This window comes from Chrysemys picta, chromosome 3 (genome assembly GCF_011386835.1).
Source record: "Chrysemys picta bellii isolate R12L10 chromosome 3, ASM1138683v2, whole genome shotgun sequence".
Classification (NCBI taxonomy): domain Eukaryota; kingdom Metazoa; phylum Chordata; order Testudines; family Emydidae; genus Chrysemys; species Chrysemys picta.
The window spans coordinates 30229578-30246525 of record NC_088793.1 but is presented as its reverse complement, the minus strand read 5'-3'; positions in this window follow the sequence as shown (position 1 = coordinate 30246525).

The following is a 16948-nucleotide window of genomic DNA, read 5'->3' as shown; positions in this document are numbered from 1 at the left end:
TTGAGCTAACAAGTCAAGTCATTAGAATTCTGCATGCCATCATTCGCACCAAAGGTAAATTCCCCTGGAAAGGGGTGCCCACAGTTACTAGGGGGCAAACAAATGTGAAGCCATGTTGATACTCTTTTAAAAAGTCAGCCCCTATACCTATGAAATATATACAAATTCCAAATTGAAGAGAGGAATTCAGTTACTGAAGAAAAGTAAATGTGGTGGAATTAAATACAGATTTGTTAGTCCAAAATACTAACACCAAGTGCCAATAAAGAAGTCACATTGCAAATCTCATCATGGAATAGTTCTTAAAAGCTACTTTAGGCTGCATTAAAAATCAATACCACTGCAATATCAAATTGATCAATTCTGACAAAGGTGGAAGAGGGGGAATACTTTGAAAACAACATCATGAAATAATTTGTTTGAGTATATATGAGATAAGAGATGGATTAAAGTATTACTCATTATTTTGCATAGTTAAAATCTTGGGTAATATGCAGATTCACAAGCTGCACAAACAGCTGTTCATTCTAGGACTGCCTGTTAAAAAAAAAAAAGCATACAGCTTATCAAAAGGGACAGAAATTCTTAGTTCCAGAAAATTCTGTTATTTTTAAAATTTGAAACAGTAAAGATTGACAAGAGCCTGCAGGCTTCACATCATAGAATAACGGTGTTTAAACTAAGTTATTTGAATTGTTTAAAAGTAAAAAACATTGAGAGAAATGCTGCCCTTTAAATCAATGGAGCAACTCAGGTATAACTAGGCTGTACATGTCTATTGAAAATTAACTGGTGCAGCGTTTATGTTAGTATGTAAGTATTAGCCTTAAGTTAGAAGAGTATAAACTTGGCAACACCTGGCAAATTCCTCCAGCATATATCTAGTTAAAGTGAATAAGCATGTATTCTTTCAGTAATTTCTTGTACCAACTAACCCTCAGAGAGAATATTATATTATCCTTGAAATGTCAATCTCCTAGGAAGAATAGTATAAGCACCAAGGTTTCTTGGTAAAACAGGATAAATCACTTTCCATGGGTTAAATAAGCATTAATAACATAACAATGCTTCCACAAGGTTGTTCTCTTTAAAAAGAGAGACAGAGAGAGAGAAAGAGAAGAAGGAGGAGGAGGAGGCTTAATATTTATATAGAGTTGATTGGAAAGCAGAAAATCATTTGCTCTATGTTCAGATTTTAGTGAATGGGTGGGGGTTTCCTGCTCAAGAAAGCAAGTATAGAAATATTTCCAGTTCCTGTGTGTTAAGGAAGACTCAGGTAATGAAACAGATCTCAGGAAAATGGGGCTTCCTATGGGCACTTTTACCCTTTTTATCCATATTTTAGTGGTAATGCAAGCCTTGGCACTTTTATGCCAGTATGAACATGATATCCTGAATCAAAATACACCTGTGCACACACCTCCTGTCATATGTATAGCAATACTTTCTTTCTTGTACATTAAGAACAAGTCCCTCCACAGTTCTAACCCCACATGCAACATGCAGGAAGGGATATGTGGAAATGTTTGAAGATGATGACCATGTTTTTGTCCAGCCAAGAGGGGAGGAAGGGGTGGCAAGTCCCACCAATCACTGAGCCAAGTCCATTGTAACGGGCCCATGTGTTAGCATCCCTGTAGAGTCTACTGGGCTTTAGTACTGTGATTTGTTAACAATAAACCTGCCCAAGTGCCTTCGCCACTGAACAGAGTGTGATCTTGGGTAGTCCAATCGAAGTCTGCTCTATGGGCTATGTGGCCAGAGCCAGTGCAGGACACAGAGAAGACACCCATGCAGCCAACTACTGACAACAGTTACCCTAATATTAATAATGAAGAGTGGGCATGAGTTGAGGGGAGCATGCTGAAGTCATTGGCTGCTCCTCGCCGTCTCTTCATAAGCCATGGGAGAATTCAGTGGAGCCTCTGCTTTTCCCCTCTGTGGGTCTGCCAGATGTCTGCCTCAATATGCTACCCTCTACACTTCATGCACTAAAGGAGAACATGGGCCATGGTAATAGTTGTTCCTGGAATTCAAAGCAAGAATCAAAAGAGGATTAGACATCTATCTGGCTAATTATACTTCATAAGGATAAAAAATGTAAGGAGGATATACCTTCATGCTTCTGCATATAATCCAACCACTAACTTCCTAGGGTCCACATTAAACTTTCAATCTGGGCAGGTTGTTCCATAGCAGCTGCAAGGATTCTTGTATGTTCCTCTGTGCAACATGTAGTTCTAGCCAGGGTAGAGCCAGGATACAGGACTGTGTAGAACAGACCATTGCTCTGATCTGGTACAGCAATTCCTGCATTAAATGAAGATGGTGAATAAAATTTTGAAAAGACCTAGATTCACTAAAGGGAATTAATTATTACAATACCTGCCCAGGGGAATTCACAGCTCAAGTTAGTCACCCAAGCTTCCTGTGCACCGTATGGAGAGAGTTAAGCACCTAACAAAGGGATTCACAGAAGCCAACAAGCGAAGTGAGGAGCTGCCGAAGCTAATCAGGAGTTAAATGCAGAGGAACGGTGAGGAGGAGGAGATTCACAAAGGTATTTAGGCACCTAACTGATGAGCTAGAGGGAGGCACCTCCCTTCAACTGGGATTCACAGCCACAAAACCTCTCCTGCGTTAGACACCTAAGCCAGGTCAGCCTTCTTCTTGAAAAAATAATGGAACCCCCTGCACCATTGTAGCCTATTGTCCAGTGGTTAGGGCATCACCTGAAATAGGGGATGCCTATTTTCAAATACTTGTTATGGAGAAGGGACTAGAAACCAGTTCTTCCACATCCTAGGAGGGTGCTCAAACCATAAGGTTATTAGGTATTCTATGGTGAGTTGCTCCTGTTGAATCTGTTCCACCTTGTATAAATAATTAAGTATTCATTGGGCCAAAGAGCAGTCAAGAGATGTACTTTATAGCCCAGTGGTTAGGCCATTCACATATGATAGAGGAATAAGGTTCAAGTCCCTGCTCCATGAAATAGCTAATTATTTATACAAACGGAACAGCTCCAACCGGAGAGATTGAGAGAAATTTAGAATATTTTACCTTACATGTGTATTTGCCCATTAATAGAAGTAATTAAAAATCAGTTTAATTCTGCTGGGATTGTTAATGCATTAGATTTTTGTTTCAGATGAGTTTACTGTAAGCATCCACATTCTAAGAATATATAAGATCTTTGAGGAAAATAACATGTAGGTAGTTACTGGTACAAGCTATTAGTCATCAATCATAACTAAGATTAAACAGATTTAGGCATTACTACTTTTCTGATAATCTTAGATGTCACAAAAAAGAATTAGGCATCACTCACTCTATCTGTGTATATGGAGACAGAAGAGAAAAACTCTAAACAAAGTCACTTTTTTCTCCTGGTGTGGATAAATCATACGATATCACTGAGCCGCTCAGAAAAAGTCCCATACTCAAACTGTTGGTGGGAGTCAACTCAGACTACAGTAAAATCCATGTCGCAGTAATAAATCCACGTGGTGTATTCCTCTTCAAAAATATTATGGACATTTCAGTCTCAGTGAAACAATGAAAAATCCAGGCAAAAGTCCAGCATGGTTATAGAAAACATAAAGTTAAGTTAATATGATACAACATAGACATAACCAATTGCTTCCCCTCTAGTAGTAAGCCACAAAATGTGACCTCTCACATTGACATTTGAAACAATGCTATGAGTCTTATGTGCATAAAATATGCTACCATAAAGTAAGCAGCAAATGTGAAAGGCAAACCTATATACTGAATACATCAATAGTCAAACAACATTAACATGTTTGACTTCTGTATCCTTACGAACCTATTGATATTTTTTTCATCTTTCCAATTTTCTAGATCAGATGATTCTGCCTTTTCTGGACTCTGAACTTATTCACTATGAATGCAGCAGAGATAGTGTTTCAAAATTTACTGTATATTGTTCTTCCCTGAAAATTGGCAGAAAATAGAATTGTTATTTGGGGCATTCCCATATAAAATATCCTTCTAAATATGCAGGAAAGTTACCCGTTTGGTTATCCAGAAAAATTTTAACCTTATACAAAATCCAATCAACCCTTTGAGTTGGGATATATGGGTACAGACAGTTGGTTAATTGTTAATCAGTTGCGATTCCCTACAGGGAGTCCCATAGTCCTACAACACCCCACCCCAGAAAGCAGTGATAGGGAAGGAATAGAGCAGTGAAGCTGGATCTTCCAGGCCTGCCTAGAGTGGCCTCACAGAAGCAGCCAATAAGAGCTCAGCAGGCTCAGATAAAAACAGCTACAGGGCCTTGGTAGGTCAGTTCCAGGCTGGGACTAGAGGAGCGAGGAAGGATGTTCCTCTCTGGCCAAAGGAGCTTAAGGGAGAACCAGAGTTTGTTTCTGACTGGGTTTGCAGGAGGAGAGAGGACCTGAGAAGCTTAACCCTGAGGTAAAGGTGAAGCCAGGTAGGAAGAGGCCCAGAGAAGAAGAAGCGATAGACTGAAACTTAGCAGTGTGTGGCTGCTCTTTAGATGGTCTGTGGATTGGAATCTGGAGTAGTGGGCAGGTCTGTGTTTGCTCTACTGATGACAGTGGAATAAACCACAAGAATGGGAGGAGCTTAGTTGAGAGCCTGAACAAAGGGCTGTATTTAAAGGACCCAGTGCTGTAAGTGAAGACCCTAATGAGGGCAAAAGGACTGTTCATTTATTGAACTTTTCCCGACCCTGGAAGGGGCTCATTTGAACTTTGTGATTTAGCTGGAGGGCCAACCAATGAAAGACCCACCAAGGCTGGCAGCAGCCTGAAGGGGGTGCCAAAAGGACTTCAGTACCACACTGAGCTGCTAGGAGGTGCGCAAGAGGTGAGTGACACTCCTTACCCCAATGCACAGGGTGGGGTAGATTACAGCCTAGCTTGCCATGAACAAGTAGTTATGTAGACAAACTCTTACTCAAACTTCATCTTCTGAATGTTTTACTGTGTAAAGACTAGAGATGCAAGCTCAGGAGGGTGTAGTCATATGCCATATGCTGTGTACCCCTGTTATGGTGAGTACTTATCCTGACACACACCCTTGTGTCAAGGCTAGTGTGACTACCTGTACACTCCCTGGTGGCACCTAGTACATCTCTTCATGTGTACCAGAACTTCAGGTACATCTCTGTCTCTGTTTCCCCTAATGGACTTTCAATGAATTCAGTGACACATTTATGTAGAGAACAGCGCCCCTTCAGAGGTCAAACGTGGTAAGCAAACAAGCCTTCACTCCACTGTTTTAGCTGGGAGGGGGTAGTTAATCTTAGTCAGTCCTACCTGAGTCCATCCTTCTCCTCCATCTAGGCTCCTTTATGTGTAATGCCCTCTGAACCTAGGACCACCTCCTTGCCCCTCTGTCACCCGTGAAAGGGCTCACTCTCTGGACTCAGAATATTTTATAATGCCCATTAAGAAGAGTCTGGCTCATTAGTATTTATTCTTAATTCTCAATTATTAATTGTTGGCATCATGGAAGAAAAGTTTCTTATGACAGTGAGGGACACCATTTAATTTTACATTCTATTCAGTATACCTTGAGAAAATGGTAAAAAATAAAAACCTACACCTCAATCATTCCCCCACAAAAAATACAACCCCCCCCAAGCCCTTTATAGTTGTTGCTAGAACATGGCCAGACTTTTTAATCATGCCTAGCTTCTGCTATTCATTCTAATCTTTCACCTGTGGATGTAGTTTAATCTCTCCCCCCCCAAAAAAGTTAATGAATCCCAAGGTCTTATAAATATCTGACATTAATACTAACAGACAGCAAAGGCGTCTTTCTAGCCACATCTGGTCAAAAAAGTTGGTCAATCTTTAAAGACTTTATAGGTTTTCAAAATACTGATGACACTTCTCAAAAATCAAGTAACTTCAATCAGCCATGCAATATATAAGTACCCCTGTCTCTCCCCATTCCCTCCCCCCCCCAAAAAAAATCCTCTAGGGAGGGAGAGGTCATCAATATCTGAATTTTCAATGAAAACTTCCATGGAAAAATGTCATTTGTTTTCCAAATGTTGGCCAATGCTGCTACTGTTGTTTAAAATTTATATTTTATAATGTGATTAAAGGCCCCAGTCAGATTAATGCCCCATTGTACTAGGAGCTGTACATCAAGTGCAAAATATAATTTATGGTTTACAGTCTAGGATCCTGATAAACAAGTACATGCTTAACTTTACTCATATGAGTCTCATTTAAGTCAATGGGGATAATATGCATGTGCACAGGATCAATGCCTAGATTAAGGCAAAACAAAAACTGAATGTAACATATATAGTGAGTGGTCACAAAGGGAACTGTGATCAGAACAAATGGTTGCATAGACCAGCTACATGCTTGATGTGTAGCTGTGTTTGTTTTTAAAATATCTAGAAACACTACTTTTAATGATATCAGTAAACCCAACTGCAGCACAAACAATGCATATTCATGGGAATGCTTTAAAAAAGGGGTTTGTTCTAAAGGCATTCATTTATATGGGATGCAGTGGTTATTACATTAAGCATGCAAACATAACACAACACATCTCTCACATCCTGTTATACAAGTGTATGCATAATGCCAGAGATTATAGATGGAGTAAAAGATTAAAGAATGTACTAACATGGTTTCATTTCACTGAACATCAAAAATCTTAATAACAACAAAAGCAAACAGCAGAGCAAGGAGTGGTGCCAAAATTATAAAACACAAAGCTGCAAACACTCCATTCAGAGATTAACTTTTTAAAATGAGTTTTTAATAAAAGGTGTCATCAGTTGTTGGCTGTGTGTGTGTTCGCCCTGCATACTGCACTGGCTCTGGTCAAATAGCCTGTACAGCAGACTCTGATCCAACTGCCCCAAAAAGACCACAGACTCGGTTCCATAGCGAAGGCACTCGGCCAGGTTCATTGCTGACAAAGCACAGTACTAGCTCCCTGGATCAATGTCTAGTTAACCGGCACATGTATGCCCATGAGAATGGACTCAGCTCAATGAATGGCAGGACTTTCCATTCCCCACTCAGCTGGACAAAGACACTCCCTCTGAGGCCCCTCTTTTATACACTGATGCAAACAAGTTATGTATTGCCCCTCTGACGTGGTTAGTACTATTCTTTACCTTGTACCTGTTCATTCGATCAAGACATCTATCCATCACCCTATCATCCTGACCTTATCTTTAAGGGGGGTCAGTATGTCCTTGTATCATCTTCTGGGAGTGTGTTTACACCATAACCCTGTATTAGGATGTTCTGGTATGTGTTCACCTGAATACTTAGTGCCTAGGAGTGCTTGTGTTTTCTGCCCTGTTATTGCCAAGTTCATGTATCAGATAGAGAGACAAAGCAGATGCTTGCTTGCAGGAACAGTGCAGGGCCTGACATGGCCTGACTCTTGCTAACTCTGCTTTATATTAGCAGGGCCTTTGGCATTACACTTGGCCTTTTATAACAGGCTCAGGCTCTCTCTTTCTACAACAAAAGGCATCATTAGAATTTGGCTCCATTAGCAATTATCTTTTTTGTCCTCATTCTGGGTTTGTCCCCATGCCCATAGAAGGCTTTGGATCAATCCCTAAATCACATGGGTCTGTGTATAATACCATTCTTAAGCGTTACATAGTCATGTCAGTCATGGCTGCCACGTCCATGCATTACTTTTGTAAATATTCATTATTATGCCTTTGCTGCAGGCTCTCACAAGCCTCATAGCCACAAATATAAACATTCAACAGCTTTAAAGCTGGTCAGAATAATTTTGACACAATGACATTTTGCCAAAATATGCTGTCTTGTCAAAGCTCAAACACTTAGTAGAAATGTATCGATTTGAACAACGTTTTCATCAGAAAGGTTGGTGTCATCCCTAAGACAAATACATCGTGGGACCTAGCTTTATTTTCAAACCTTTCCATTGTGTTATTTAGGGCCTCGTTATCTTTCATAAGCACATTGAGTTATTTTATCTGCTTGGCTTAATTTCCCCCCACATACTGTTTCTATGTCATGTTTAATCAGTTGTGTTTTCATCCCAGCAGTACACTGCTTCAGAGTATTTGCTCTGGACGTTAGTTTATTTCTTCTATCTATGGTAGTAACACAGCAGCACCTTGCAGGTCTTTAAAATTTCTGTTTAATGTCTTTCAGGATGATTCTCGGATTTTTCAGTCACCTTTTTCCCCCCTCTAAGGGGAGATATGCACGCCTCATTCATTCCACATGACATCAAGGCTGCAGCAAACCTCTTACCCTGGAAAGAGTGTGATTTGTTTGCTTGTTGTTTTTTAGTTTAGTTTTTTAGACCGCATAACAGCCTCTCAATCTTGTTAGGCCTTTCCCTTCTAGGGAAGGGGTAATGTCTACTGGAAAAAGCAGACACAGTCCTCCCCAAAAAACAGGGAAGCAGGAATAGCCACCCTGAATCCCATTTTCCACTTTAAAATGATAGATCCATCTAAAAATTCAAAGCAACCCCCACAGTAAACAGGTAGAAACAACAAGATAATGTAGTAAGTGGAGGTTGAGTGGCACCAGCCTCTTTACCAAGGCAGTTGCTCTAAGCAGACCCCTCCAGAAGGGGTCCAGGCTTTGAGTCTTCCCAGTTAGGTCAGCAGGCTTTGGATCAGGACCATGACAATGTTTTTAATTTAGTTTAGTTTAATATGGAGTGATATTGTAGTTACAACCATAGGTTAAATATTTTTCTTTTCCTCGGGAGGAGATAGATGTGTTAGGTAAGGAAATAAAATATGAGGATCTCTAATTTGTAAAATGTCAGTGTGAACCATTATAGAAAGCAGGCTGTATGAATGAGAGTAGATAAAATAAATTCCCTGGTGCTTAATAAGAGCTAAGCAGCATAGATTTTACTTCCACCTGCCACTGGCTCACTGTATAACATTGAACAAATCACTTCTGTCCAAGTTTTCAAACCACTTGAGGGCCAGGTTTTCAAATACCTCGCACCTACATCAGGGCAAGCTTTTTTTTTTTTTTCAAAACAGATCAGCATCCATTTAAGCACCTAAGTAAGGACCAGAGTTTCAGAAGTGGTTGTTAGAGATCACACTGTGCATCACAGGCTTGTAAGAGCTCTACTTTCTTTGGAAACTGGTTCTAATAGGTTGGACATAACAAGAGCTTCACAGCACCCTGCCCAGACTCTGTCTGGGAAGCTCAGTCCTTAAAGGCACTGCCCCAAATACTACAGTCTCAATGAGGACCTGGACTTACTGTGAATCATTCATAAGAAAGATTAAGAAGAAGTAAGCAGTTCTGAAGATGGAGGGAGCCTTGAACAACAAGGAAACCAAATGAGAATTTTGTTATGTTTGGACCCAACAGAGAAGGAGATAGAGCTCAGAGAATCCATGTTAGGGAGGATGGTAGTAAGGGAAGCAGACCTCTTAAACTGATGATTTTAGAAACTTATAGCAAGAGGGGCCCAATTCTGTTCCCAGTTAAATCAATAGGAATGTTGCCATTGTCTTCAGTGGTAGTAGGTTTAGGATCATATACACAAGCAGGGAGGGAGGAAGGGTGATCCAGTGGACATAGTGTACTTAGGTTTTCAGAAAGCTTTTGACAAGGTCCCTTACCAAAGACTCTTAAGCAAAGTAAGCTGCCATGGGATAAGAGGGAAGGTCCTCTCCTAGATCAGTAACTGGTTAAAGGATAGGACACAAAGGGTAGGAATAAATGGTTAGGTAGGTAAATAGTGGGGGTCCACCTTGGACCAGTGCTGTTCAACATATTCATAATGCTAAGGGGAAAAGGAGTAAACAGTGAGGAGGCAAAATTTGCAGATGATACAAAACTACCCAAGAAAAGTCCAAAGCAGACTTTGAAGAGTTACAAAGGGATCTCACAAAACTGGGTGACTGGGTAACAAAATGGCAGATGAAATTCAATGTTGATAACTGCAAAGTAATGCACACTGGAAAACATAATCCCAACTATATATATATATATAAAATGATGGGATCTAAATTAGCAGTTACCACTCAAGAAAGAGATCTTGGAGTCATTGTGGATACTTCTCTGAAAACATCTGCTCAATGTGCAGCGGCAGTCAAAAAAACTAACAATGTTGGGAATCATTAGGAAAGGGATAGATAATAAGACAGAAAATATCGCATTGCCTCTATATAAATCCATAGTATGCCGACATATTGCATAGTGCATGCAGATTTGGTCTCCCCATCTCAAAAAAGATAGACTGGAATTGGAAAAGGTACATAAAAGGGCAACAACAATTATTAGGGGTACGGAACAGCTTCCTCACGAGGAGAGATTAATAAGAACATAAGAATGGCCCTACTGGGTCAGACCAAAGGTCCATCTAGCCCAGTATCCTGTCTTCTACCAGTGGCCAGTGCCAGGTGCCCTAGAGGGAATGAACAGAACAGGTAATCATCAAGTTATCCATCCCCTGTTGCTCATTCCCAGCCTCTGGATAACAGAGGCTAGGGACACCATTCCTACACATCCTGGCTAATAACCATTGCTGGACCTATCCTCCATGAATTTATCTAGTTCTTTTTTGAACCCTGTTATGGTCTTGACCTTCATAACATCCTCTGGCAAGGAGTTCCACAGGTTGACTGTGCATTGTATGAAGAAATACTTCCTTTTATTTGTTTTAAACCTGCTGCCTATTAATTTCATTTGGGACTTGTCAGCTTGGAAAAATGACGCCTAAGAGGGACTATGATAGAGGTCTATAAAATCATGACTGTTGTGGAGAAAGTAAATAAGGAAGTGTTATTTACTCCTTTTCATAACATAAGAACTAAGGGTCACCAAATGAAATTAAGAGGCAGCAGTTTAAAACAAACAAAAGGAAGTGCTCTCCCATTGACACAATAAAACTGGCTCAATGAGCAGTGGTACCTATGTTGGCAGGAGAGCTACTCCCACCAACATTGTACTCTGTGCATGAGTGCTTATGCCAGCAAAATGTATGTCACTCAGGGAGGTGTTTTTTCACACCCCTGAGCAACAAGTTTTGCTATCATAATTGCTAGTGTAGACATGGCCTGACATTGTCAATTTCACATGAAAAGAATGCAAAAAGTTTCAGTCAGCAGCTTCCAGGGTTGCAAAGTTTGGTGGCTCTGGGTCAGTCCCCCATATAGATTATCCTGGAATTGGGTATCCCAAGGCTGCCAGACTCTTGGGCCAGTCAGTGTGGTGGGGCTACTCTAGAGATATAGAACCTTGAAGCTTCCAACAGCCTTCCAGGTGAGTTGGCAGGGGACCAGTCAGGGTACTAGAATCATGCCTGTGATTGAACAAAATTTTGTCAAACCCAGCTGGCTTTTAAGACATCTTGTGCTCAATGAACTAGCATTTTCCAACGAAACTCAATTTTTGGTCATACTTTCCAGCCACCTCTAATCTAAGATACATGCTTCATTTGAACCTGGGTTTGAATCCACAACCCACTTGTGTTACTGAGTGTCTCTTTGTTATCCTAATGGCTGAATCTTCATTCCTGTGTATGGGCTTGGTACAAAGTCCATCGAAATCAGTGGAGAGACTCCCTTTCACTACCATGGGCTTTGGGTTATACTCTCAATAACTAGCACTTAGACTTATGTACTGGGCTTGTGCCACTTTGTGGCATTTGGTTTGTTTTTAGTCCTGGCCTAGCCTTTCCTATACCAGTTCATTCTTGTGGCTGAGCAATGGCCATGTTTTTGCTGCCCAATGAGCACTGTGATGAGAAATTTCTTACAAAATGGTGTCTAATACTCTTTCCTTTTCACATGATACAACTGAGATCTCTGTCGGTTTTGGGAAAGAAGCCTCCCTCTTTCTATGCATTTTGTTGGTTTGATACACTATATTTGTGGAGGACAGTATATGCCCCCTCATATTTCCAATCTATAGAATATATCCAACAGCTCTGACATCCCCTTAGACTCAGGTATGTGTGTACAGACACAATGGTAAGGCACTATTGGATCTATCAACACCTCTAAATCTATACACTTCTTTAAAAATTAAAAATATATTTTGAATTGCATAGAAAATATTTGCATACTCACTATTCTGGCAAACACAGAGCCAGGTTAAACCAAGAATGCAGTTTTACTGTAACTGGCTCTAGTGTGATACAGGATTACATAGATCATAAAGTAGTCTTGGATAAAGTCTATTAACTGTCCTTGAGGGGCAGGGGAAGGAGCCCAGCCATGTCTTATGTTTACACTGAAACATTAAAAAGTAATATACAGTCACATCTCTGCTTTCTGGTGAAAACTCGAACTGTAAATTCATTCTCTTATAACCAGAAAATTAAATCAGGTATCTTTGCAGAGTGAACAAAGTGACCTTTGACCCAGGACAACTAGCAGAAAATCAAATTAAGCAGCACATGGTCTTTGACTCTGTTGCTCATTATATCAGTTCAGGGACTGAAGGGGGAAGGGGGGTGTTGTAGGAGCAGCAGTGATCTGTATGCTCTGTATAATCTGTATGTTCAAAAGGTCTGTTACACCTCCCCACCCCCTTTCGTCTCCTCTCCCTCTTTGAATACCTGTGAAGTGTGTGTGTGTGTGTGTCCGTCCCGCGCGGAATGCTTGTGGGATGAACGGGCTGCTTGACGAGCTGAAAGATCAGAAGAGCTCCCAGGTAGACAAGGTGTCTGGGACTCTAATTAGGCAGCGCTCACACACCCAATGCATGGACACTGCATGGACACTGTCTGAGGTGGAGTGTGACCAACCAGATGTGGCCAAGGCATCTCTAGTCACAGGCCATGAGGAACAGGTCCTTAAAAGGGGAAGGGGCCATGTGCTCAGTAGTGCACTGACAAGCTTGTACCTCCCGTAAAGGCCCTTCGCCCAGACCGCCTGGCCAGTGGTTCGCTGTGTTGCATTTCATCGTGCCTCAGGAAGACTTACCTCCATCGCACTGTCCATCGCTGTGCTGTGGGACACTTACCTTGAAGGATTCTGACATCTCCAGTGCTATGCCTGTCCTGGGAGCGTGAGTGTGACACCCCCCCCCCCCACTCCCGCTTCTTTTGAGCTTAGCTATCAGTATAATAAACATGCTGCTTTCTGCCAAACTCTGGCGGGTCATTAGTCCTCCCTAAGCTTACTAGCTGGCCCAATTTTGGGTAACAGGGAGTAGGGAAATGTTGGTTATTAAACCCTATCTCAGGCCCTGATGCAGTGGGTTTCTCCTCTTCCTCCCAGGCCAGAGATTCTTATTCTGGGCCTGTCCCCATACCCATAGAAGGCTTTGGATCAAGCCCTAAATCACGTGGGTCTGTGTATAATACCACTCTTAAGAGTTACACAGCTCTCACATTGCCATAGAGATAGGATCGTTTATTGCATGCACCTTTTACTTTGATTGGGAATAATAAGTGTTCCCTTATATTCAAAACTCTGATTTGCTTCTCTGAATTCCTTCTCTGTGTTTACACCACAGGGAGGAAATCAGGACAGAATGATTTTTACCTCCTATTTCCAGCTTTCTTGCCTTAGGCTTCTGCTATCAATAACCTGCTCCTGAATATGAACAAAAACTACAATCATTATATTCTCCCTCTGAATTATTTTTTTGTACTATACATTATAATTTTTACTCAGACAAAATGGCCCTTAGTATTTAAAGCCAATAATTTAGGCAATACTATTTTGAGAGAGGCAATAGGATCATTTCCCAGGGGATACTTTACATTCCTGAATCCTGCTCCCATTGAAATCAAATGCAAAACTCCCATTGAAGTAATTGTTCAGGATCAGGCCACTGGCTTTCAGGAGAGCTGGTCATAATTTTTTTGGTGGAAATGTTGCTGAAAATTAATGTTTTCTTTTTCAAAATTGTTAACAGAAAATCTTGACTTTTTATTGGAAAACCAAAAAAAAAAAAAAAAATTCTACTGAAAACTACTCAAATTGTCAGGTTTTCGGTTTTTAGTTTTGCAACAAAAAATAAAGGAAAGCAGACACTTTCCATGAAAAAATTGTTTACTCAAAAATCCAATTTTTTGCTATCAAGGGTTGACAGAATTTTTGAACAGCACTAGGCTCCAGTTGTTCCAAACAACATTCCAGAGCTGTATTACTTTTAGCTAAAAGTTTATTTGGGTGCAGATACTGTAAACTGTAGAAGTCTTATTCTCCAAACAGTCTAAGAATGAATGGCCATATTGGATCAGACCAATGAACTATCTATCCTAGTATCTAATACTCCAATACCAGGTGCTTCAGAGGGGATGAACAGAACAGGGCAATCATCAAGCGATCCATTCCCTGTTCAGTCCCAGCATCTGGCAGCCAGAGGTTAAGGACACCAGGAGCATGGGGCTGCATCCCTGATCTGGGCTAATAGACGTTGATAAACCTATTTTCCATGAACTTGTCTAATTCTTTTTTGAATCCAATTATACTTTTGATCTTCACAACATCCCCTGGTAACAGGTTCCACAAATTGACTGTGTGTTGTGTGAAGAAATACTTCCTTATGTTTGTGTTTTAAACCCGCTGCCTATTAATTTCATTGGGTGACCTATGGTTTTTGTGTTATGTGAAGGGGTAAATCACACTTCCTTATTTACTTTTGCCACACCATTCATGATTTTATGTACCTCTATCATATTGCTCTCTTAGTTGTCTTGTTTTTAAGTTGAAGAAGTCCCAGTATCTTTAATCTCTCCTCATACGGAAGTTATTCTAGGCTCCTAACCTTTTTGGTTGCCCTTTTCTGTATTTTTTTCCAATTCTAATATCCTTTTTTGAGATGGGCTGACCAGAACTGCACACACTATTCAATGTGTAGGTGTACCATGGATTTATATAGTGGCATTATGATATTTTCTGTCTTAGTATCTGTCCCTCTCCTAGTGGTTAATAACAATCTGTTAGCTTTTTTGACCGCTGCTGCACATTGAGCAGATGTGTTCAGTGAACTATCCACAATGACTCCAAGATCTTTCTTGAGTGGTAAGAACTGTTTAGACCCATAATTTTCTATGTATAGTTGGGATTATGTTTTCCAATGTGCATTACTTTGTATTCATCAACATGAAATTTCATCTGCCATTCTGTTGCCTAGTTACACAGTTTTGTGAAATTCCTTTGTAACTCCTCACAGTCTGCTTTGGACTTAACGATCCTGAGTAATTTCGTATCTGCAAGTTTTGCCACGTCACTACTTATCCCTTTTTCCAGCTCACTTATGAATACGTTGAATTGCACTCTTCCAGTACAGATACCCGTGGGACAGCACTATTTACCTCTCTCCATTCTGAAAACTGGCAATCTATTCCTACCCTTTGTTTCCTGTCTTTTAACCAGCTATTGGTCCATAAGAGGACTTTCCCTCTTATCCCACAACTGCTTACTTTGCTTAAGAGCCTTTGAGGGACCTTGTCAAAGGCTTTCTGAAAGTCCAAGTACACTATATCCATTGGATCACCCTTGTCCATTTGTGTTTGACCCTCTCAGTCTTATGAAGTTAGTAAAACTACTGTCAAATATGGAGTTAGTAAGTAAAAATGTTTATAACGGTATCAGAATCTGGCCTTTGTGATGAAGTTGCTTCTAAAAACTGGATTTGAAATTTTACCTGGTTTGTTGTACCTACAAGTCAGTATTCTCCTAGCTCATCCCTTCTGTTCAGTCACCAATTCAATTTTTCCTTAGTGGATGTCTACTGTAGCTAGCTGCTTTTTGTGCAGATGAGCAAGTATTTGCTCAAATGTATTTTGAATTCCTATAGATTCTCCCAGCCAAATTTCTTTCATACTGGATATGGCGGGGCAACGACTCACTGGCGTGGCGCCTCCTGCTGGTCGTCTCAGGAATTAGCTCTTTCCAGCCCAGAGCACCCTCTGAAGGCCGGTGTCCCACCTGCTGCTGGCCCCCGTGTCCTCCCAGACCCCTGTGCCCCTCTATGTCAGGGTACTGCCCCCAGCAATAACCCACAATTTGGGTCTTCCCCCTCCCCAGGGGAACTCCCAACCCCATATCCCCACCTTGCCTCAGTGGCTACTGCCAGTCATCATCCAGCCCTCGCTCCTTGGGGCGGACGGCAGTCTGTAAACCACTCATCATCGGCAAGGGGGGGCTGGACCAGCTGCCTCTGCCTATATCGGGGCTGCCCCTCTGCAGCCCTAGTACCCTTTGTGGGCCCTTAACTAGGCTTGCAGTCTGGGGTTTTGCCAGGCTGGAGCTCCCCAGCTCCCTCTGCCCTTCCCCAGCACTGCTCCACCTCAGGTACCCTGTTCAGCTCCCAGGCAGCCAGGTCCTTCTCTCTCAAAAGGCTAGAGAGAGTCCTCCTGAGCTCCTGGCTCACCACCCTTTTATAGGGCCAACTGTGGCCTGATTGAGGCATGGCCTCAGCTGTGGCTGCTTCCCCAATCAGCCTTTCCCCAACCACAGCCCTCTCCAGGGCTGCTTTTAACCCCTCCAGGCAAGAGTGGGGTGCCTACCCCGCTACACTGGGGTTCAGAGGGTGGCAACCTAGTGAAAAAACATTTTGAAAATGTTTCTACCATGCCATATATGTCTATGGATCGGTTCTAGGAGTTGAGGATAATTAATATATTATTCCCTGCAAAAAAAGTTACCCAGGTTATAAACTGTAACATGATTAACTTGTAAACCAAAGGAGGCATTGTGCATTTTCTCTGTTTGGAAAGCACTGTGCACACTGGAGCTACTGTAAATAAATAACGGTGAATCATTGCTATCAATTTATTCTGGAACCTCTTGACATCTCTATCTGACAGTGCCTGAAAAGAGTAGGGGATGCAAACATCTGTTTTATAGAAGCACATTTTCCAGTATAAATCCCATGAAACACTGGGCATCCCAACCTATAAGTCTTCAGCTAAAACTCTCAGCCACTAGGACTACTTCAGGCCATTAGCAAATAAGTGTTTTTTGTGAACTTTGGTTCCTTTT